The sequence below is a fragment of the Photinus pyralis genome, unplaced genomic scaffold, assembly GCF_008802855.1.
Source record: "Photinus pyralis isolate 1611_PpyrPB1 unplaced genomic scaffold, Ppyr1.3 Ppyr1.4_LG6, whole genome shotgun sequence".
NCBI lineage: Eukaryota > Metazoa > Arthropoda > Insecta > Coleoptera > Lampyridae > Photinus > Photinus pyralis.
Window position 1 is genome coordinate 21,612,302 of NW_022170663.1, and position 25,315 is coordinate 21,637,616.

General features: G+C 34.8%; 1 long non-coding RNA gene across 1 annotated transcript; it reads left to right on the plus strand.

Moving 5' to 3' along the window:
• Window positions 1-1,548: 1,548 nt before the first annotated feature.
• LOC116175161 lies at window positions 1,549-9,910 on the plus strand. Its single transcript, XR_004146258.1, has 2 exons — window positions 1,549-1,638; window positions 9,650-9,910. It is a non-coding gene; the product is annotated as an uncharacterized LOC116175161 (long non-coding RNA).
• The last annotated feature ends 15,405 nt before the right edge of the window (window positions 9,911-25,315 follow it).

Sequence of the window (25,315 nt, forward strand, 5' to 3'; positions counted from 1 at the left end):
AACACCTCGTTATCTTCCCCTTCGCAATTGTCGAACGCCGCAGGTGAGGATGACTACAGTAGTGAATTCGTTGACATCAGAAGTTATCTTTCACGTTGGCCACCGTTTCCCAATCAAGCTGAAGAGAAGCACATTGACAACGTACAGCCGGAACAAAAGGAGGATTCCCCTGCTTTGCGAGCACTATTAACCAAACCGCGCGATAAAAAGGACCAATTTTCAACCCCTACAATTCCGGAAACGTTGCCGAAGCCACAAATTAAATCGTGCGCCAAATCTAATTACACATCCAAAAATGAAACGCCAAACACACCGCCACCTTCAGTCAAAGAAGGATGCGACGGAAATAACTTCGTACAAATAAACAACTATTATCCCTGGATGAAAAATTGTAAGTAAGAAACTCATATTACAAATGAAAATATTAACATTTTTCCTGCAGCAGACAGTAGCCAGGGGGGAAAACGGACCCGCCAGACATATACCAGATATCAAACCCTTGAACTTGAAAAAGAATTCCATTTCAACAGATATCTCACACGGCGGCGACGAATAGAAATTTCTCATGCACTCTGTCTAACCGAACGGCAAATAAAAATTTGGTTCCAAAACCGAAGAATGAAAGCTAAGAAGGACAATAAATTTTCACCATCCGAGGATTTCCCGGAACAAGACGATATCAATATGAATAATACAATAACGAGCACAAATAACGGCACTTCACCATACACGAATATAAATTCACCAGAACTTTGCACGGTAAGTCAAGAACGAAACCTGTTTGATGAATCGGTCGCTATACCTATGACCCAACTGCGTAACCTTCCTGGACCGCCTTGCTTACCTTAAATAACGATCTATATTAATTAAAATTGAAGAGCATATATCAAAATGTAAATAAAGACTTCGCGCTCTACTTAAATGGGCCCAAGTTCTCTGTGTGTATGTATATAAAGCTTTAAGTATCTATTTGTGTAACTTAAATTGTAAATATCCGTAAAACTGTATTTTATATGGAAGCTTCTTGTATGCCAAGTTAAAATAAATTATGACCAAACAAGTGCTCTTAAGGTGGTTGTAAACCTGCACCCTGTTGATTTATGGATGTTATAGAGCACTTTGTAGGCTCCGCTGAGAAGATTCGACAAAGTGTTACAAGCTGTACTAAAAGGATAATCTGTCTATATCAGTTACAAGAAACTATTTGCATTGACAACCTTAACTTTTAAAGAATTTAAATTAGCATAATATTGTGACAACAAATTCCCAAAGGATAGTTCATAAAAGTATTAATAATAACTAACTGTCAAAATGAAACCGCTGAACATATTTGCGAATATTAAAGCTTTTTGCCAAATTGCCGTCGTGCACTTTCAAGGTTAAGTATTATTTAATTGAATTGAGGTGCCCGAAAGTGGGTCATCGTCATCAGAAGAATTTTTTCAAGGAATAGGTTTTCGTAATTTTACGTTCCACCGAAATACCTACCCCCTATATTTAGAAAGTTTTGCAGCTGCAAGCAGAAATCGGAAAAGGCATGCGTGTTCATGAATCAAACATGGCCGATGTTATCCTCGCGCGTTTAGAAGTGTTCCATGTGTTTCCAAGAAAACAACAGTTTCAGGCGAAATTATTTCGGTAAGTGTTTTATACAGCGCGATGTTTTAATTTAATCAAAGAAATACATAATTAGGTGCAAGTAAATATCGGTACATTTGAACGATAAGTAAATTATTATGCGACGTATGTATATAAGAACTCTAATAGAAAATTAATTCACACGCATGTACAATTTCCATCACATTGCTAATTTGATTAGCTTCCAGATGACCTTTTTTGTTATTTTGCCGTCAGATATTTAGGATAAAAAACCTGGAGATACGTTAAGGTTATAATTATTTTGTTTGAACAGGTAGGTATAACATTTTTTGATTTACACTTCAATACAATTACGATTAAATAAATTGCCATCTTTTATTCAATTGGTTGTGTGCTGTAAAAGAAAGGCACGTTAGTTTGATTCTAATAGGCTCATTTTTGGTAAATGATATCAATAATTTAAGCGCAACGCAAAGCATCATCAAGTTGCACAAGTATCTACCTATATACGAGGGAATGGTAAATGAAACGAAGCTCAACCCGAATCTATATATTTTCGGGATATAATTCAGGAAGTAATTCATTTCATATTAGTATCCAAGTAAAGCAGATAGGTAGGTAGCGTCTGACGTATGATTCTGCAATAACAACTAGTTGTAGAATATTCATATCTAAAACGTAGAGCCGCCTCTGAATCACACTAATGTCAAATGTGGTCGAAATTACAACTAGCGTTTTTTCAGTCACAAGTCATGTTTTCTTAAAGGCAGTTGCAATAGACTCAATTACATTTGGCGAAACTGTTTTAATTTCCAATTTTTGCTGTACAAAATGTAAATTTTTAATTACAATCCTACAGCTTTCTGGACAGATTCTTGCTTTATATGTGATATTACAAATAGTAAATGTGTAGAAAAAGGAATGGAATTAAAAAAGCAATTGTATTTTTTTCATTTTTTATTGATGTCATTGAAATGTACCTAATTTCTCAACATCTTTAAAATAAGAGAATAGTGGGAAATTGTTTTTAAGCAATCAAAAAGGAGTGAATTTGCAAAAAAAAGGCTTAACAAAGTAAATATTTTTTCAAAATAATTCAATTTTGTATTGAAATCGAAGCCACAACATGCTAGAGAAATATATTTTCACTCTTTCTATTATTTTAAACGATCTTAGGATCTTAGGAAGTGCACGCACTATTAGCTTATACGTATCTAGTGGCTGGGGTAGGGATTCTATAACTATGGTTTCGTAGAGTTTTAACAATAAATCTAATAAAGGTGCTCGTTGTTCGCACCTTATGGATGTCTTGAGTATCTTACAAGATACGATGTCGGTGTAAGCAATTCGAGCATTAAATCCGAATCTCAATCTGAGTGAAAGCTCCTTTGGCCAAGGGTATTGAGCATTTGTATTTGGTATACTCGAAATAAGGAATAAAACAATCAGATAACTAACTAATAGTGCACAAAATCAGCTACCGTTCCTGTAATCACAACCAGTCATACCTGTAATTAGAGTTGACAACGACTTTGTTAATATCGTTTAGATTTCTTTTATCTGCAAATGCCAACCTTTTCATATTAAAATACAATATTATTAAAACAAACTAAATTAAATAATTGTAATTAACCCAAATTAGACAACCAAAATTAATTTTGTCACTATTTGCCACTTTTGATAGGCATTGACGACACAACTCGAAGGAAAAGGATAATGAGTTTGTTTGTCTAATTTAATTACAAATTGCTCCGTATATTGTTTGACTATGATAGTTAGGTATTTATACGGAAATTTACACCTACATTGCGATTAATTTGATTACCCCTAAATTTTTCACAAAAAATTCAAGCAATACAAGTAGTAATATCTGCTTGTCCGTCTGTGTTGGTTTTAGATTCAGTACCGAGTTAACCAGGAAGCGGTTTTGTTAGTTACATATTTATTGACTTTAAGACATATAGAGTGGAAGAATTAAAGTAAATAAATGAATAAATAGACAAATAAATAAATTACTACTGGCATTGAAATTTTTGTAAAATGTGATAGTTTTATTGCCAAAATGAGTATTTAAGCTTTTGTAATAGTATACGTCACGGCAGTTACAAATAAAAATTGTGTATGTACCTTATACTGACAAGTTTTAAAATAAGATTCGCCATTGTCTTATCTAATATTTGTTTTTACTCAGAATTGAATACGCTTCTATGGTATTTGAAAACATGGAAAATTTATTATAATGTAGTAACACTTAGATTGTTTCAGTCTTCCGATTACGGAAACAGAACATTGTTGTTACTTCAAGTTGTAACCCATTCCTAAAGAAGTTAATCTAAAAAAATTATACTGTCAAATGGAAAAGAATCCGAACACATTCTAGAGGTGGGTTTTGAACTCTGATATGCGTTATCCAGAAAATCTATTGTTTGTTTGGAAAACGGGCATTTTTTGCATTTTACTAATTTATTATTTTGCAAGAAATTAGAAGAAAGTACAAAAAAGTAGAAATTGGTGATTTAATCCATAAAACTATTATAAAGCGTTTTAAGATACAAACTTAATACAGTTTTCCATGTTTCAGCAGAATGTAATACAATTTCCTTTTTTGATTATTGTGGTATTTTTAGATTTTTTAATAGATATTTTCTATGATGACTTGACAAACCATTCAATTTTCTAGAGTGTCTTGAAAACAGAGGCTATACATTAAAATTATTACATGGTAGCCGTCAAACTTCCGATTTTCAACTTACCGATAGTTTTTTAATATCTGCGCGTTTTTACAAATTAAAATCAGTTTTTTTTCATAACGTAGGTATAAATGTTTTCATTGTTTTTGTTCGCACGTTCGTGTTTTTGGTGACTTTGTCAGTTGATGTCAAACCATACATTTCAGTACATTTCAGAAGAAAAATTCAATTGTTTGTGTTGCAATGTTACAATTAAGTAGGTCAAAAAATTGTATCGTACATGGATCAGAACAAGCATTTTTTCCCTAAAAGTTCCTAATAGTTCAAATATTTGCGTTTATTTTGTATTTGTTCTCAGAACCCTCAAAAGTCAGTTGATAGAATTTTCAGCTTTCCAAATATAAACCGGCTTTATGGTTCAGTGGTAGAGCGTTGGACTATAAATCCGGAGGTCGGGTGTTCGAACCTGGGTTGAAGTGAATTTTTCATCTGTGGCAGAGATGGGAATTACATTAGACCAGTTTCGAGCATTCTGCCGGCTACTCCGAATTACGTTTTCGTGCAGTTTTCCTAATTCGTAAGGTAAATTCCGGAGTAGTATAGAACAACTTAAGACCTTCTGCAGGGGCGCCTCTAAAAAGCATTATGCGGATCACTCAGTAATTGGGGGCAAGCCTGTTGAAGGCACACAACAACAGAGGGGGGATAATAAATAATAAATAAATAAAATGGGGGAAAGTTTTGCCTCAATTCTTCATAAAAAGTGGTTAATCTGTTTCTTTTTCACTTGTTCGCTGATGATGACAGCCTTGCCTTATTGTGGTTTCTTGGTGTTATTGCTAGTTGTACACAAGGCGGTTCAAATTCGTGGCTCACCATTGGGATCTCCGTAACGGTAGGAGGGACAGTGTATGTTAATGGTGTCAAAGTTGCCTCTTTTTGTGACTAAAAAAACACATTTGAAATTTTTGAAAAATCTTTTAAAATAGCTCAAAAATCACTGAAAAACTGAACATTAAACGGTTGGAAATGGAGGGTCCCCTTCGCAACTTCACTTTTTTGCGGAGAATATGAATGTGTTATCGCCAAATGTTGATCCTGGTGTTTTGCTTTCATTTAAAGTGTATATGTATGAAATTTTATTTAATTGCTTCCATAAATAAGAAAATTGGTACTGCAGAAATTTAGAAACTCGCGCTACATTTGCTTTTATTGCAAGCGGCTATGTATCAAATTTCATTTAAATGCTTTTATAAATAAGAAAGTTTGCATTTCGGTTTATAAATGGTAGAGATGCGAAAATGGCACTGTGAATGTTGATCGATTAGGATCAACTTTTGGAATTGCGTTTTATATATCTAAAGCTATAGGTACGCATATTGAATTTCATGCAATTCGGTTCATAAGTCACGGAGATGACAAAATTGCCTTTTTTATTTTTTGGGCTACATTGCCAATTCACGAAGTCCGATCTACAAATTTGATAAAGAATCCTCCAAAATTTGGCCATAATCGGTCCATTCGTTATCGAGATATCGTGCTAACGGACGGACGGACAGACACCGCAAGATTATAAACTCACTGGAGCTCGTTAATAATAGATCTCTAATAAGTAATATACCTACAATGTATATACAAAATAATAAAACAGCATGTAATAGTTAATTATTAAGTAATTAATAAAGGTAGGTAAAATGAAAGTAACGGGCGATCAAAAAAGGATTGACGTCGAGTCGCCTTTGGAAGTTCAACTTAAATATAATTTCCCATCTAAACAAAAATTACAAAGAGGACTCGACAGCAACTGTCTTTTGATCGCATAGTAGTATTCATGCACTCCGGGGTTTTTTAGACCGAGATTCATATCTCATCAAAAAGCCCCGTACATTTTTTTACATAAAGTGAAGAAATTCTGTAACGCATCCCCTCTATTATGTATTTAGCTTTTTTGTACAAATTTAGGGAAGCATTTTGATTGTATAATTGATTAGACCTACAGTGTTTAAAATTGCCTCTATTACAGAGTGTGTAATTTTCCCATGTAATTTCTGCATAAATATGAATTTAATTTTTAATGCATGATTTATTAAACTCTAAACTTGATGATTCGTTTATTTGATTAAATCCAGGATTTTATCATAAAGAAAAATCTTTCTGTGTTACCCTACCCTAGGTATATCCTTAATAGTTGCATTTGGCAGATGTTCAATTAGTAGAAGTTTTAAAGATATTTACACTAAACGGATACTACGAAATATCAAAGGTATTACCATCACTTTTTAACGACAAGGCAAATCGACAAAAATGCATCAAATTCATGTCGTGGCTATCGAAATAATATGGTGTCAGAAAAATAATTTAAAAATAATCTTTGAATCAAATACTATCCTAGGTAGGAATCAAGTGTGTATCGGATGTACTCTTTCGGCATCAAGATAATGCGTTTGGCAGCTTTTACAACTCCAAATTCATATGTAAAGAATAATTTTGGGTACATTTTGCTCTAAAACTTTTGACCTAGACCACGGAGAAGAGTTATATTAAATTGTTACACATCTATGACCCGGTTGTTCAATCATGGTTTAAACTGCAGCTCTCATAGTAATCACCAACAACAATAAGAACAGTAGCATAAAATCTAAGTCGCAGTAACACGTTGTAACTAACATAATGGATATTGTTGTGATAGCGTGGGTTCTAAAACAATATAACAATACACAATGGGCGATCAAAAATGAGGTAATGTCGAGTCGCCTTTGGAAGTTCCATGTTCTTGAGGGAACAAAAAACTAGTTTAATCCAGTGTTACTTATACGATTTTTTTCAATACCGACCGATCTGAATCAATTTCGAAATTAATTTATGCTTTTTATTATAAAAAAACTGTGAAAAAGTAAGGTAGGCTATTTAATTTTTTTTTTAATTTTTTTAAATTTTAATTTTATCCCTCTCTTGTTTTTGGGCCCTCAGGCATGCGTCCAATTACAGAGTGACCCGCATAATGCTATTTAGAGGTGCCTCTGCAGAAGGTCTTAAGTTGGTCTATACTACTCCGGTATTTACCTTACGAATTAGGAAAACTGCAGAAAAACCTAATTCGGAGTAGCCGGTAGAATGCTCGGAACTGGTCTAAGGTAATTTACATCTCCGCCACAGATGAAAAATTCACCTCAACCCAGGTTCGAACACCCGACCTCCGGATTTATAACCCAATGCTCTACCACTGAGCCATAAATCTATTTACGGTGTTATAGTTACTCTCCCTTGTTTATAACTGTGTAATTAAAAATTTTCCATCTCCATAAAACTATACCTGTAAACCCTTTTAAAAATATGGAAGAAGAAAGTGACGAAGCATATGAAGGCACCTCTTTCATCCCCTAAGATATCACTTACTTGCTGATAAAAGTTTGTTTGTTTAAAACATTGAATGCTAATGTTTGTGCTTGTAGATTGTGACAATTGCAGGAGGAATTGTTAAAAATGAACGCAATTAGTATTTAGCATTATATAAGAAGAGCTGGATGTACTTTTTAAGGCCCTTTATAGATTGTGCTTTTAATATATATTACCTATATTCTGAAAATAAAGAAATTTCGGAATTCTGAATGTTTTACAAGAAAACAAAAATGAGGAATTAAAATTTTTTTAATCCCTAGGAATTTTTTTTTAAACAAATAACTTCTTAATCTTTTGGTTTTGTCCAATACACTTCAAAAATGATGTTGTTTCCGAGCTGCAAGGGCCAAAGGTTTCAAAAGCTAGAGCCACAAAGAAAAAATTGTTGGATTTCAAAGCGGAATATTTTTCGTGCTTCTTCTTTGCTTGAATTTCACTAGCTGATCCGGCGGTTATTGATGTTTGATGTATGTATGATGCCGCAACAGTGTCCACGCAGGTGACATCCCAAATTAAGCGTTGTCCTCTTCGCCATGGTGCTAGAGTGACTCCATCTGGTCGTTTTCCATCGTCGCGTGACAAACCTACAGGCTCCAGAATTGAACAAATCTTAATTGACGCAAGAGCTCTCTGAATGATGTGATTCAGCTCTGTGTGCCGTGAATGTCTTCCCTTGCTAGATAAGCAGCTTAAACCGTGATGCCCATTTTCCTCTACAACCTTTCCACAGTTGCATTGGTGCAATAATTTAATTTAATATTTAATTCCCTAGGAATTAAAATTATCTGTTAATGCACAAAAATTAGAGATTAAATTTAATAAAAACGTGTCGGTATTGGAAAAAATACATTAATTCCGTTTGCCTATGGTGCGCTCAACCTGGGAGACACGGTATACAAAGGTAGAAAGTAAAGGTGAAGTCATCTCACAGAACACTTACCCTAATGAAATATTAAAACAGTAATGAATACCATCATCTCATCTGTTTCAAGTCAAATCATTTTTTCACCGTGTATTCCTTAGTTACCATAGGATAGGTGTAGTCACCCTTTATACTCGTATTATAGAGACCGCCACGTCAGACCGGCACCGCAGAAGATCTTTATTTACAAACAGTTTGGCGAACAGACTACCTAGTCATATTTTTTTAATGAGCGTTTTTTTGCACATCAGTTTGGGGAATGTGCCACATGTTTAAAATTCTTTTTTGTGGATTGTTTACATTTCACTTGCACCTTTTATAAGAACAGAGTATATCAGATGTCCTGTCCATCTATCGATACAGTCTACGTATACAAGCTTTGAATAATCTATAATTGAAACCTTTAACAACGATATTTTTGGAGAATGTGTTACATCGGAAAAAATGAATTTATTATTAGATGTGTATTATTGTCACGTGCTTACAAAATGCCGCAGAAAAAGATGACTATAAAAAGAATAAACGAATTAAATGATCGTTATATAGGTAAAATTGTTCGGCTCAGAGTTATACCCAAAGCCATGTGTTGTGCTTCCAGCGGAAGGTAGCAAATACCTTTCATTTGAATCTTGCCGACCCATCCCATCACAAAGAAAACAGTTCGATTACGGATAAGTAATTTAGAATGCCACTATGCTTATTTAAATGTGGAAATATACGATAATCCGACAATGCGTGTAAATTTTTTATGTTAGATCTAAATAGGGGTTATAGCACATAACTAAGTAGTTTTTGTAAAAATGTATTCCACCTTACAGCTAAAATACCATTAGAGTTTCACAAAAAGTGTGGGTTTAGTAAATGTGTATCTATTATAAAGTGATTAGAAAATGACTTCTCATATAAAGGAAGATGAAAAAGCAATATAATTATAGGTAGACTTTATCTCCATTACTAACAAATGTGTGTGTTTAACGCAATCATAAATATAAATATTGGAGGTTCCGGTAACTGCGTTTGATTCATGGTTTTGTTGCAGAATTTCTCCTGGCCTGACTCGATAAGCAGCAGATCTCTGATGGACCGATAATGGTCGATCTTCTAAGGGGAGAGGTAGTTTAATCATCATTATTGAAACTCCTAATGGTTTGTATTGTCCACCGTTCAATTTATCATGTGCACGTCCTAATGGATGAATTATATAAAAGGAACAAGTATGTTACTTTTGCTGTTAGTTAAAAATGAAATCGTATAATGTGAAAAGTTTCTGTCTTATTTGAAATAAATATTAGTAAATGAGTTTATTTGATTTGACGCTATAGAAATTCCATTCCCATTAGAAAGTGATCGAAGAGTTAAAGTATTTTAAAAGCAATCAAAACTTCGTCGAACATGGGCCCTGCAAAAACAGTTAACCGCAAAATAAGTTCTAAATTTAATCAATGGTCGCGGAAGCGGAATGTTGCGAGTTCGTTCAAGAGTTTGTGTATTAAAACCTTTCGGTGCGTGTAAACTTCCAGGCATTGGTAAAGGTTTTCATAAAAAATAGTGTTATGTGGCCCGTACGATTTTGGCGAATACAAAACAATGAGAGTATCATTAAAAGTTTGGAATCGCGTTTGACTGAAAACAGAGGTTTGCATGATATTGGAAACAGCGCAATTCCATTAGACCAGATGTGCGGCGCGGGCCGTGAATATGCAACGTAGGGGTGTGTATTGGTACATAATAGGTTCAGTGACGTGTTCTACTAACCCTGACAGGAGGTGAGGAGGGTCGCGGGTCTTACAAAGCTCTAGGTCGGAAAGGGATGAAAGGGGAGTATCGGGGTGATGGATTACTCGACCACCCTGTCAAACGCAAGATGGATCTGCCATTTTAAAACTTATATTTTTCTGCAATATGTAAAAATGATGGCAGATTTTATTGAAATGTTGATACTCCAAATATTTAAGCATAAAATTTACTAATTCTCTGGTAATTGAGAATCACCTTTATGTCAGTTCTTTCATTAGTTATAAATCAGCACAACTCACACAAAATCAGAAAAGCTAGCGTGTGACGTTTATCAACAAGTTAATTTTAAAAAGCTTCCTTATAGCAGAATGAATGTAATACACAAAGATATACGAATATACGATACTTGAAACGATCGGTCTTTAATGATAGGGACCAAACCCTAACTATGACGTATTACAAATTAAACCACCACTAAATACGTAAGTGCAGCGTCTACTTAAGGTAAGTACAGTAATTGCTAAAAAGTAAACGATTTCTCTTAATTATGTTCTGACAACGTTCTCGGTTGTCTTTTTTGCGAGCAACTGTAACGTCACGTCAATATCCAAAGCCAGTCAGCTCTGTTATAACCATTATCTTCAAGTATATTAAGTATACAGGGTGTTCACCTAGCCCTCTCATTAAACTTGCAGTTGAAATAGAACAGCCATAATAGACCATTGAGAATTCAAATAAAATCATTTCAAGATGGCGCCGCTTCCGTTAATACCGGAAATGGCGCCATCCTGTTTTTTTTAAACAGAAACGCATTTTCTATTTTGTTCTAAAGGCGCTATTTTATTTTGAATTCAACGCATTTAGATTTATGTACCTACCTGTCATAGTTTTTGACTTGTGTCAAATTTTTCTCTAAAAATTTCAAGACGCAAGAGTCAAAATTTCATATCTCTAAACCGTTCAAGACTCACTCACTAGTGCTCCTTTTTACAATCGAGTCCTTAAAGTCTAAGGAATTTTTTGAGTTGCGCCGAAAGTCTTGAAAAAGTTTCACGCAACTACTATTTTTTCTGCCAGAAATGAATGTAGATACATTTAGGGCCTAATTTAGGGCCACTTTTATTAACATTCTGTATGCCTACATCCGGTAGTTATAATAAGTTATTGGCATAAATAAAAAACAAATAAAAAAACTCAATGCGAATAATGATCCATAGACAGTGAAAATTTGAACACTATGATAGCAATGTTTGACATTTGATTCGACGGACGTTCAAATAAAAGGATTGCGTCCAAATGAAACCTAATGAAAAATAAGAATATTTGTTTCAAAAAATACCAATAACTCAATAACAACCCGATATTTATACGAGTAGGTGTACAGAACGTTAATAAGAGTGGGCCTAAAATTAAAATTTACATTCATTTCTAGCCTCAGAAATAGTAGTTGCAATTTACAAAACTGAAGTTGTTGATATAAATCACAACCCATAGTTGACAGTCGAGAGCCACTCCTGTAACCGACCCTTCACCTTGAAAACGTGAGTTTACAAACAAGTCAGTACAGATGGTAGGAAGTTTGAAAATTTTTTTGCAAAATAGGCACGGCCATACCCTAGGCCAAACCCCAAAACCTATTCAGAAACTTGCCTTGGTATCTGTTATGGTTGCTGAGAAAAAAGTTAAAGAAGAAATGCAAATTTCGCCACTTCTTTGAGTGTTGGCTCCCTGGTTGGCTCCCAAACGAAACACGTTGGACCCTGGGTTTATTTGGAAAAGTGCTTGTTTTGATCCCTTATAGCGCCCAATCTTTTTTCATATGTATATGTTATACCCTGTATATACGTACGTCTTTCGGCAACACTATGATCATTTATGCTTTGCTTTAGAAAGTTTTAAAGGTATGTTAGTTTTAGATTAAACAGTAAATTTTTATGAAAGTTTGTTGTGCTTTTTGGTGTTTGTAGGCATACCTCTTTTTCGTCTTCCAATCAAACAAAAGAATCCCATATAGTATTATTTTCGTCAAAGTAGTTAATGACTGGAATGCCTAGCACCTCCCAAAATAAGAATACCTTAGGCTTGTCGGTAGGGGTAAGTCTGTCTGCGAGTTTTTGCTCGTGAACTCTCGCTTTTATATTGTGACTTGAGTGGCACTGATATCATAACTCCGTTTGTCTTCTGAGAGTACGTTACAAAAACATATAAGATAATTCAGAAACACAAAGATATAAAAGACATACCTATCTAAAGAATAAAGCAAAATTTCACTCAACGTTTTGAAATGGAAGGTCAAAACGTGATCTGTTAGATAAAATGATGTCCATATTGCGGCGTAAAGGTTTTACGCTTTTAATCCGTTGAGTAAATCGGACCAATCACACTGCGACGAACATAAAGTGGCACGCGTGCGATCGTAAAACAATATGGTTAATAGAAACAAAAAAAATCAATGAAACTGCCAGAACGTCAAAATTCAAACTACAAAACTATTCATTTTGTGTCAGTTCTCAAATTTTGTGAATTTTGCGAACGCTGCGGTCCTGCGCTGTTGTGACCACTTTTTCCGTCCATCAGTCCGTCCGTCCGAGGTCTTAACTAGTCCTACAGTTTTCAATATAGTTAGTTCGTTCTTTTTGAATTCGTCACCTGACTCAAGAAAAATGTTGACAATTAAATGTCAATATCAACGTTCTTATTTAGATATTAATATATTTTATTGAAATTTTAACCACAGATGATTCTAGTAAAGGTAAACATCGCATATAGTAATAAATACGCTAGCAGCTCGTTAATAATCAGATGTGCTCATGCGCAATGCCAACTTTTTATTTTGCATTAACGAGCATTCCGTTTCAATTGACCAAGGGTTCAAATGATTAAAATAACAAGTTTTCATTTAGAATTTCCCACCTGTCCTATACCTAATTTTAAGCTATAGGTTATTCGACGTCTGTATTAACTTTCAATTGTAACATTAATTCATTTGCGAACCGTTCTTAGCTTTCCGTGCGTAAATTCAACGTGAGATAAGTTCACGTAAATTGTTATCTAAATCATTATTGAAAATGTTTAGTCAACAAAACTTTTAAATGGCGATTAAATAGTTATTAACAATTAAAGCCCACTGTCCATGAAGGTATACAAACATAAATATAATAACAGTGAGAGACTATTATAACGTAAAAATGAGTAAGGTTGCTGGGAAAACATGTGCTGTAAATAATACTGAAGGGCGCAGTGGGTGCGGATGATGTAATGATTTATGTAGGGGTACTTCCTGGTTGTTTTGTGCTTTTCTTTAAGTGTATATTTGAACTTGTAAAACTTTTAAATAAATTTTCAGTCATAAAAGAAGTGTTTGAGCTTTGAAATGTATACAACAGAAACTTGTTCAAGCTCTCTGTAGATACCTACGCACCTGTAAATTTACGTTGCTAATTTCTTTTTAGTTTGATTTAATCTACGTTTTTAGACTTATTTACGATGGATATCGCCTTTTGATAAAAAAATTGTCATGGATTGTCAATGTTCGGTAGTGGTAACGAAACGAGTAAACATATTGCATGTTTTGTTTGCATCATATTGAAACAACTTTAGTGCCGGATTACAAAGGGGCCGATTAGGCTATACAGGGTGTCTTAAATTAATTAAATTGAGGCTATTTTTGTTATTTCTGTACTTACAGATTGGTTAAATTGGCAAAGTTGTGTAGTTAAGATGCTGATAGATATTCCGATGCGATATTTTGGAAAAAAAAATTCGTTTCGTAGATAATTGCATCAAAGAAGTGTAAAGTGCCATTTTTAAGCAGTTCAAATATTTTAGTAACAAAGAGAACTATCGAAAAAAGTTTAAAATAAAGGTTGCAAGATTGGATGGCATAAATTCAATGAACGTAGAACAATTTTTTTAAAAATGGCGGTTTCCGAGATATTGACATCAATATGGCGTATATTGGATTTTTACGTCCCTCGATAGAGAAAAAAATTACCTACAAAACTAATGATACTAAACACTTAGTATTTCATTTGGGAATCAACCTTACATTTTTGCCTTTCATTTGTTTGTTGTGCTTCTGCCATCGGCGTGGAAACGTTCGTCGTGGTCGCCTACATGATTCGAGCAACGTGAGTTTCGTCGTCCTTGTCACTGCAAATCATCGCTTTCGTCGAATCCATATTGTCGCCATGATCGTTATTATCTACCACCAATCTTCGTTCTTGAATCTACAGTGAAGAAATCGCCAACTTCGTCCCTTGCAATTAACAGTAAGCCCATCTTTCTTCATCTTATTCTTACCAAAAGTAAGTTCCGTTTTGATTTAAGTATATATTCCCTCTTGTAGCTGCACTACCACCGTCACTGAATTCAAGAATTCAATTGTTTTGTTTGTAATGTTAAAGCTCGCAATTTTTGTAATTTTTTAATATACGTACAACTAATTGCGACTACAATTTTTTTCATTTTCCTATGTTTCAGAAAAATAATTCTCATAATATACAGTCCACTTTAATCAAACCTATAGCATTGCATCACACATACGAGGTCTAGCTACTAAATAACGAGATTCCGCGCGCATCAGAAGACGTTGAGAGGGATAGTGGGGGAAACAAATGCAGCGTTGACTAGCTGGAAGTGTCTACTATTTAAGTACGAAAATTCGTTTTGACCACTGGGGTAGTATTTAGTACAATTAACGAACGTGTTTTTTTCTGGTGCCGCTTAGAATGCATGACCAAAATACGAGCAACGCATCAATATCAAATTTCTCGTTAAATTAAAAAAAAATTCGGACTGAGTGCTATAAGCTGTTTAAAGAGGCCTATGGTGAGAGTTCTCTATCTCGTGCGTATATTTTCGAATTGTATAAACGATTTTCTGAAGATCGAGAGAGCGCAGAAGATGATCAACGAGCAGGTCGACCTGTCTCTGTTCCAACTCCAGAAACAGTGACCAAAGTCAATGAAATTGTAAGCGGAGATCGTTATATGGAGCATTCGGACGATTGCTGAGACTGTAAACGCAGGTAAAGAAACTGTCAGAAAAATTTTACATGACCAATTGAACATGAAGAAAGTCTGTGCGAAGTTGGTCCCAAAAAATTTGATTTCTGACCAAAAGCTCAGCAGTCAACAGATCTACTGAGATTCAGTCGTTCTTTGGGGAAGACGTTGAGTGTTTTTGAATTATCCTTCATTGATTCACTCAAATTTGGGAAGTATAGATCTACCAATCGTTAGCAATGTTGCCGTCGAGTCTATTTCTTTACGTCATGTTCGGTGTTGCATTAGCATTGCTTTTATTGCCAACCCATCCATTAAATACGTAACATACACTGTGAATCTCGTTGTGAATAGTTTATTTGAATGAATCTATCATTGAATGCTTAGATAAAATGTTTCGTTTGGTACCCCGAAATCAATAATCACACTCGTCTTCATAGACTAACGTATAGCTACCTACCTATATGATGTGAATCCCAATGTTCCCCCTCATACTAATGTGAAAAGTAACCACTAACTTTTTTTTGCTAATGGATATCTACCCTAACTTAAATGTTCTGGCAGTATAATATTCTGTAATCATTCTTTCTGTTCCATATTATACCACTCGATTATTTCACTATGCAAAGTTATAACAACGTAACCTCGATTATCCAAATTTAAAAGCCCTTTTTTATTAAGTAGGCAACGTTGCATAAATTTTCCATTTAGCAAAAGGCAAAAAGCTGTTTATTTATGGATATTATTGCAGCGAAAGTACAGCACACTGCAGTTACGAAATTGTTATCCCTGTATTTCTAGATATTATTTTCAATTTATGAAAATGTTGAACGATTGTTCAATTAATAACTCATATCTCAAACTGTCTAGACGAAACCGTGAATGGAAACGTCAAAAAACTGGAAAACATAATCAATCATACGTTAGTTTCTTTTCTCAATACTGCAAAAATTCTTTCAATTTCAGTGCACCTATATATACAATCTAGCTAGACCGTATCAAACAAGTAAAACGTTATAAATAAATTAGTTTAGAAACATACTTATTATCGCTTTATTCTCAATTTAGCTACGATCAATAAGCTTTCCTTGCCATAAATCGGCAATTATTCGTAAAACTAACATTTAGATCAAATGAAGGCTAACAAATATTTGGCCGAAGTCAGCATTTACTTATTCCTGGAATGTTGTAGGAAAACTTGTACCAGAATTTTCTTTAGCGTTTATTTTTGTTGAGAAACACTAATAGCATTCCAAATACGACTTTGAGTGACAGTGGTTTAGCAATAAGCAGTATTGTCTTGTTCCAAAAACTTAAAAGCACGAAACACTCTGTACGTGACGAGTATCGTTTAAATTAAAGCATTCTTTGCTTTTAACATGTTTGAAGGTTTTACTATTTCAATATAATGACCACGTAAAACATGAATATTATTTATCTGTATTCCATTTCACGTGTAAGCGTTTAGCTACAACTTCTAAAGTCAGTACAGTCAATTTCGATGCATACCACTTTCTGTAATAAGCAATATTTCATAGGTACATAACTTCAACTATTTGTATGTTCCTACCATAGAAAAAAGATTGGTGAGATTTGATAGGTAAATGAAAAAGACACATTTGTGTGAATGAATTTGAAGATAAGTGAAATGCCACAGTTAGAACAAGCGAACCTGCTGACATTTTTCAGATGCGCTGTAAATATATTGCTGCAGACTACAAAACCATTACCTTTGCTTCAGGAATTTAAAATACCTGCTTTAGTACGTCCAAGGAAACAAGTCACAATCGTGCGAGTAAGGTTTCATTGGCGTTCGTTTTACTACACCTTTTTTGGGGCTTTTGGTGTTTGTTTAAAATTTGATATTTCCGCGACTATAAAGGCTGAATATCTGATAAGTTCTGTTGATGCGCGCCAGCATCCTCTTCCTCCTAATCCTAGCATTCAGTCGAGTGTATAATACATATAATCAAGGCAGTGATTTTATGCAAATGCATGTTTTAAATTAATAATATGCGTGATAATATGCCATGTGTGTGCTTTTGGATCTGGGCTGATCAACTTGAATAGAGTTCAAATAACCCAATTAATTTTTGCATATTTTGCATATTTCAGTGCCCTTGTGCATAAAATATTATCAAGAGCATATTCAAGCATTTTTGATTCCTGTGTAGTTATTTCTAAAGAATTTTTGTCTCTGGCCTATTATAAAATTGCAAAGCAAGAAACTTTTGCGCTTTCCTGTTCATAACTCGACGCCACGGGTTTTGTGTATCTTAGTGAGTCATAAATTCCGACGATTGCATAAAAAGCTTGCAGTTTTTACGTCTGCATTTGTAGTCGCTGCCGTAATTATTAGTTTTTCTTTGGAGTTTTACGAAGCAGTACCTACTTGGTAGCATTTTCCTTCTCGTTGGTATCAAAGGGTAGTGTAAGTTGAAATTAATTAGTTTTTAGTTATATTTTGTGCATTATTTTTTTTTGAAAATTATACTATGAAGTTGTTGCAACCTGTTGTTTTAAATACCAAAATTTGTGGAAAAATTGTGCATTTTAAAAGAACATGATGCATATTTGGTGCATAATTATCACTATTTTTGTGCATATATATGCGCATATTTCTACATGTTGAAGTGCATATTATTCCTTGCCTTGCATATAATACACGGTGCAACAATTAAGCATGTCAAAGTTTTAGACGGAGCCAAAAATGAGGATCGACGACCTAAGTTTAACTTGGGAGAAAGAGGGTAAGTAAATAGAAATTGAGACAGAAGTAAATAAGCACTCACGTCGTCCAGTACATACTTATACATTTCCAACGGGCCATTATGACCGGGCCAGTCCGCCCACGAGTTCTGTCTATGTAGGTGCATCACATTACAGCATCTAGCAGTTAAAAAAGGTACTTTGACAGCATGCAGACACTTGATAAATATACCTATAGCCGCATTACACTTCAAATAATCATGCTAGAATGTAGTCAAGGTCAAGGAAGGAACACAAATAACGCGCTATCGTTATCCACATTGAAACACTTGCATTTCCACGGAAACAAAGTGTACGAAAATAATGACTAAAGCTTGAACTACGCATGTCATTGTTTTCTTCAATTCAAGTACCTACTTAAATTGCAACAATAATTCAAGGTCAAGTAGAATTTGAACAACTTCCTTATTGGATAGGTCGTGACCGGTTAATGGCGAGTCTGACGGTCGATAATACAATCTTAATCTCTTTTAGGTTACCAAAACAGCTTAATCAGAATTAAAATAGTGATGCCATGGAGCAGTGTGAGAAATGCGAACTAAGCGATCTTAAAGTCTAATGAGTTTTGATACATTGCCTACGCACTTGATTTGATTAAGGAGACGAAGTGGCTTGGTTAAAGATCAAAGATGGCCGCCTATGAGCACTATTTTCTAGGCGTGTTAGAACATTGAAAAAGAGTAGGGATGCTTCCAAAAGCGATAACGGTAGAGCATAGGATTTTGGACTAGTCGTCAAAAGTGTGGGCTTAAATAATAATTTCTTCGAGCACTAAGCGTTAACCTGTCAGCGAAAAGGAAATGCTCTTTTAAGTCGAGTTTGAGCCTTGGCGGAACTCTATTCAAAGAACCCGTAATTGTAAATAGCGCCGTCAGTAAAAAATCTAACGGCTGTAAATAACCGAATTAAAAACCCCATAAATATTCAGTCATAAGTGTTGCAGGTGACGCATTTTAAAACAAATCTACAAAAAAAACCTCTTTAGTGATCACCTGTACGATTCATTTTTGGTCAGTAATTAAACATTACGAACGGATTACTGGAAGGTAAATTAACCGAAAACTTTCATTTCCATACCCACCATATGTCACCAAATTTTCGTTTCCATCACAGTAGCGCAGTAACAGTTTATCCTGTCTCCTTTCACTCCTGCCAAAACTGCCACATTAATAGTTATTAATAAGTTTATATGAAAATTTAAATGTAATATTAAAAAAGAGGATTTCGGAAAAAAATTAATGCAAAACTCGTGAGTATCTTTCATATTATTTATAACTATTACTATGAATTGAATTTCACGAAACAAACTCTGATTATAACAAAACAAGCAATATCTAAAGACCTAAAGCCAAAGAAGGTTACTCAACGTTGAATCGAGTGTGGATTGGGCATTGTGCAGTTAGCCTTGCCAATCTTGCAAGTTTTTTAATACCTATCGCTTTGCGAGATAACCTTTTTTTTTGTCAAAACAACCAATAACTAACGATTCTGCACCTTTGAGCAGTAGAGTAATTAAACATTTATTCTGGGTCGGGCTCGTGTGAAGTTAGCCTGTCCACATTTCATTTTACTGCGTAAAGCGGATTTCGCGAAACAAACGTTGATTATAGTAACTATAACAACAAAGTGAACAATAACTAAACTCACGAAATGCAAGAATGTTAGTCAACTTTGAAAAATCAAATGTGGGTCGGGCAATGTGAAGTTAGCCTCGCCCGTTTTACAAATTTTGTAATAGCTATTGCATAGCGAAACAAACGATTTTTTTGTCAAAACAAACAATAACTAACAAAAAACAGACGATAATACCCCTTAAGCTGGAAACACACGATTGAACATCACGACAAACATGTATGCGCGTACATTTCGTCAAACGTCAACGTCAAACATTATCACACAGACTAAATGAATCCACCTACAATAACTACATGTTCGAAGCGTTTTTCGGTGCAACACACACGCGTTGATGTTTGACGAACATGACGTACGCGCGTACATGTTTGTCGTAATGTTCGATCGTGTGTTTTCAGCTTTAGTCTCTGGATTTGTTTAATTGGACGAGGATAACTTCACTGACATCCTTTATTAGATAAAATCCGAAGAAGATTAAAATTTTATAATTGATCATGACTGTTTTCCAGCAATTCAGCCAATTCACTATTATTACATATTTTTTACCGGAAATCTCTGTCTACTAGTTTCTGAGATATGGCCGAAGGCCATTCTTATTTGGTCACCCGCTAGATCGTTCCTCAATTCTTCTCTATCTTCTGTTAGTTGTTGCCGGTATACCTTTAGTGAGATTTTATCCAACCTTCTACGTTCACTGTTTGATTTCGTACCTCTTATAACACATAATTATTTCAGTGGGTGGTGAATAGGGTTAAATGGCCAGCTTACATGATGATTCAGAATATGATCTTAAACAATCATAAAAATGCCATTATCAAGATAATGAGTGTACCCAAACTGTATAGTTACTTGTTTCCAATGTTTCTCCGACCATTGTGAGGAACTATAGCCATACATTTATATTACTATAAAGTCTGGGTAGGTACATGACGTTTTACGTTATCCAAATTGGAGTCGCCAATTGTGCACACCGTTATAGAAATGCAACAAGATCTATTAATTTAGAACATGCTTTGTAAAGTGAATTTAACGTCTATAACAAGCAATTTCATAGGTAAGTAATTTTTAAATTATACGCCGCTATTATCTGTAATAAATTTAAAATAAATCCTTCCAATTAATAACAATAATAATAATAATGATATCAAATTCCGCTCATATAGACGAAGGCACCTGGTTTAGTGATATTCATAAGCTAATGTTGGTCTATTAAAGTTAAAAGGATTATATAATTTAATGATTTATTTGGTAGCTGAAACTGCTCAGATAGGCAAGTGAGTTACGACCAGCCACTGCTGCCACACGCTTGTTAGATGGGGCATTGTGAGTAAGAGGTAACCTGAAATTAATTTAGAAAGAAGACGCTAATGTATATATGGGTATGGTCAAATTATAAAGGTGTTGTTTATGCGAGGACAAACCATTATCATAAATTTTAACGTGACTGTTGATCAACGGCATATTAGAGTAATTATGTTATTTGTCATGTATTACTTAACTATGTCATCTTATTTAAATGAAATTAATTTTACTGTGGATAAACATGACGGGAAACGGCGTAAAGGGTTTTTGAAAACTTCATTATCATATATACGTAATACTTAGACGCCGCGTCTATAGACTACAGACTTTGTAGTATTGAGTTAGATGCTCGAAATTTAAAAATTCTATTCTTCTTATCAACTATTTTGTTCCTTTTATAGTCCGCAAGTGGACATACGAGTCCGTGTCCGTACCTAATATGGTTCTGCTGCATTTAAACTGTGATTATTATTGGCAACGACACCTTCCACCAGGAAGACGAGTACCTATACTTTTTTAGCTGTTTTACTTTCGTAAAATGTGTTTTAACACATTTTGTCATAGTTGTAGAGAATGTAGTAGGTACCTACTTGTACATATATGCCTATGCTTTCATACTTAATAATGTTTTTTTAAATAATAACGTAAGTTCTGCATTTTTTTTTCGGGTAATTTGATAATTGCAGAGTTATCAGGAAACATGTTACTTTTAAATAAAAATAGGTATGTAAGCATAGGTACATGTACTACATTCTCTACATATTAAAACTATGGCACGATATTATTATTATGTTCGTTAAAAAAATACCAGTTTGTTATTAAGACGTATCACCATACCTTATAGTAGTGATCAAAAGTTTAACCAATGGAGTTCCACTTTGGCATATCCGAGTATGCTAAAATCGACCGTCTGCCGCCTCAGGTCATGTTACTTAAGGCTCTGGGGCATCCTTGGCGATACCAATTCTAAATCGTTTTTTTTTAGAAAATAAGTTATAGGTATACCGAATGAAAACTTTGATAATAGCGCTTAAAAAAATATTTTAAAAAATCGCGAAAATTTGATAACTCCGTAAAAAAACAATTCTTAGTGGGGTTTTCACGAACCTTCTACGGATTTAACTAAGTTAGGGTTGAATGAATGTAGCTGATTTTTTACAGACTAATGATAGGACTTGATCGTATTTCTTTTTAATTTTTTTTTAATTGTATAATTGTCTAATTATAAGATTATCTTTTTATTATAAGATATCTTATAATTAGAGAAAAAAATTATAAAAGATTTTTTAAAATATTTTTTAAGAGTTATATCAACGTTTTCATTTGGTGTATAACACTCTGTAGGTAACCGGTCGTAACTGGTTAACTTACTTACTAAAAAGTAGTTGGAATTATTTAGTAACTTATTCGTTGGGTGCTTTTAGGTATCTGTTTAGTACCGAGAAGCCAAATTCGACGGCAAGGATAGCGTAGCGCAGGTATCTGTTCACGGTTTGTCAAAATTGTCGTAACGGTATCAGTAATCACACTTTGTAATTCGGGCCTTGGTTTAGTAACTATAGCGATTCTCCTTTGAATTTTCCTGTTGGCTAGAAGAAAGTGACTTACATTTGCATCCAGTGTTAAAATTAAAATTTCTATAGTTTTTACAATAGCTCGTTTGGAAATATTTATATATTGTCTCTCTCTTGTTCTGGGCCCTCAACAGGCTTGTGTCCAATTACAAAGTAACCTGCATAATGCTTTTTAGAGGTGCCCCTGCAGAAAGTCTTAAGTTGTTCTATACTACTCCGGTATTTATCTTACGAATTAGGAAAACTGCAGGAAAACCTAATTCGAAGTAGTCGGTTGAATGCTTTAAACTGATTTAAGGAAATTCCCATGAAAAATTCTTACTTCAGTCCAGGTTCGAACACCCAACCTTCCGGCTATGTATAGCTCCACCACTGGGACACACATAGCCGGCTAAGATATACCAGGGAAGTCTGATATTTTAAAGGGACAGGCAGCTGTGAAATACAGTACAGGTCTAATATTGATGTATTTTAAGCAGGTAAAATCCATCGCAGAATAGGGGACGCTTAAGTGAAAAACCAGTCTCACGTTGCTGTAAAGGACACAACTAAAGAAATTCGGAAAACTAACGGGGCGCACCAACGAACAAGGTCTTCTTTGATTTTTAAAATAAAAAAGATGGCGTGTGCAATTGCAGATTCTTACGGAGCAAGCGAAATTCATCACAGAATAAGGAGCGTTTATGATCCAAACGTTTTAAGTCAAAACCAGTCTCACTTTGGGTGCAAAAGATTTCAAAAAATGAAACTGGGGAAACAGGTTTAAACAATGATCCCGAAAACAAATATGGGACAGACCAAGGATGAAAACCGCATAATTGTCGAAGTTTTTTGATCGTGCAGATAGCATTACTACCGTATTTGTCTATGAAATGAATCATAAGAGACCTAAACTTTCGAAATGTGTCCGTTGGGTACCAATAATGCTTTAGGACCTAGGACAACCAAAACACCAAACGAATGAGTTCACTGGTATATTTCACCCGAACATCCCCAGCTCAAGCAAAATTCTAAACTTTGCCATCTGTTCGAAAAACATTGACCATCACGCAGTATTCAGGGACAGTTCAGGTGCAATATTTAAATTACTATCACGCTGAGACAAAGGTACGTTCAAAAAGAGCTAAAAGTATATAGCTTTGTATGTGAATGCATTAAATATTTCCTCTAGGTACATAAAGAGTGCTCGTGGTTTCTTTTCGTGTACCTTTAATATCGGACCCTCCCCGTATGACATTCTTAAACAAAACAAGGAAATTATTAAAATTCCGGTTGCAAAGCTTATAAATTCTAATCAAATTAGCAACATGTGAATAGGAGAAGTATAGGAAAATTCACAATGAATAATTCAATATCGTCCGAAAATTGGTGCCTAAAACGAGAAATCATCATGCTAGATAAATTCGCTGCGAGAAGATTCCCCTCCAAAGGAATCGATCCGGTAATTTTATCCCCGAAAATTCATTCATAAAAGCACGCTTGAGGAACAGGTAATCTCTAATCTCACAAAGGAATATTGGACCCCAGAAAATTTGCCCAGGAATATTTACCTCCAACGTAAATTTGACCGCAATGTTAAACTCGCTCCAAAGCAGAATTCCTGCGAAAAAATTTCGCCGACGCGACGGTTGGAATTATCAGCCACTTATTAGGAATTTGCTCCATGGAATAACTGATACTACTCAATGCTAGAGTTTGATTCTACGAGTATTTATGTGACATGAGTGGTTAACAATAAGATCAACAGCTCTTGGATAACCGGGCGAAATATTAATATTTAATAAGCACCATTTATAACTCAAGAACGACTGAACCGATTTTAATGATCTTTAATTTGTTGGATTTACTTGTACCCCGATTACCTGAATAACTATTAAAATATTTCAAAAATTTTAAAACACATCACATCATACATCATGGCGAGATGAGTTCAGTTGAGAGATAAGAACGGGCATTAAATAAAGAATTAAGAACTTAATCTTAAGACTAGCGACACAATGGCTTAATCGTATCGCGTGTGGCAGGGCAGTCACCGAAACCGAGGTTATGTCCCACACAAGAACGATTTGGTCATACCTATGTAAAAAACCTCGTAAAAAACCCGCGCGAAGCGTCAGGCAATTCAACGAGTTACTAATTGATAAACCTCGGGATAAACTAAGTAAACATGTTAAAACATTGCCCCTTTTAAAAAATTCGTCTACGGAATACTCGCTCCTGAAATTTCCGCCTCCAGAGAAAATTTGTCTCGAGTGGACAGTCGCTTACCACAAGTATCTACGATTGGCGGGTGATTGGGTATGAACACCCCAAAACACATCCCGACAGACGAATAAACTATCGCCTAAGCAGGCATCACCATTTTAAAAATGAGCTCTTGTGAGTTGTGAGTAACTAATAGAATTCATTGAACAATTTTAGATGCCAAGAAAACACGCCAGTAAAGAATGGCGAGGTTTAGTTATCTTATACGAAGGTTTAAAGATTTTAGTTTAAATCTACCAGCAGACTGAAGATGAGGCAGATGAGATACCGGGGACATACAAACAGGAGGAACAAAGACCATACCCTACGGGCTGCCAAGAACCTATGTGCCTCGGAATGGAAGGTAGGCCGACCCTGCTTCACATGGAACACCACCATAGACCAAACGGTAACGGCCTCGGGGATTCACATGGGAAGAGT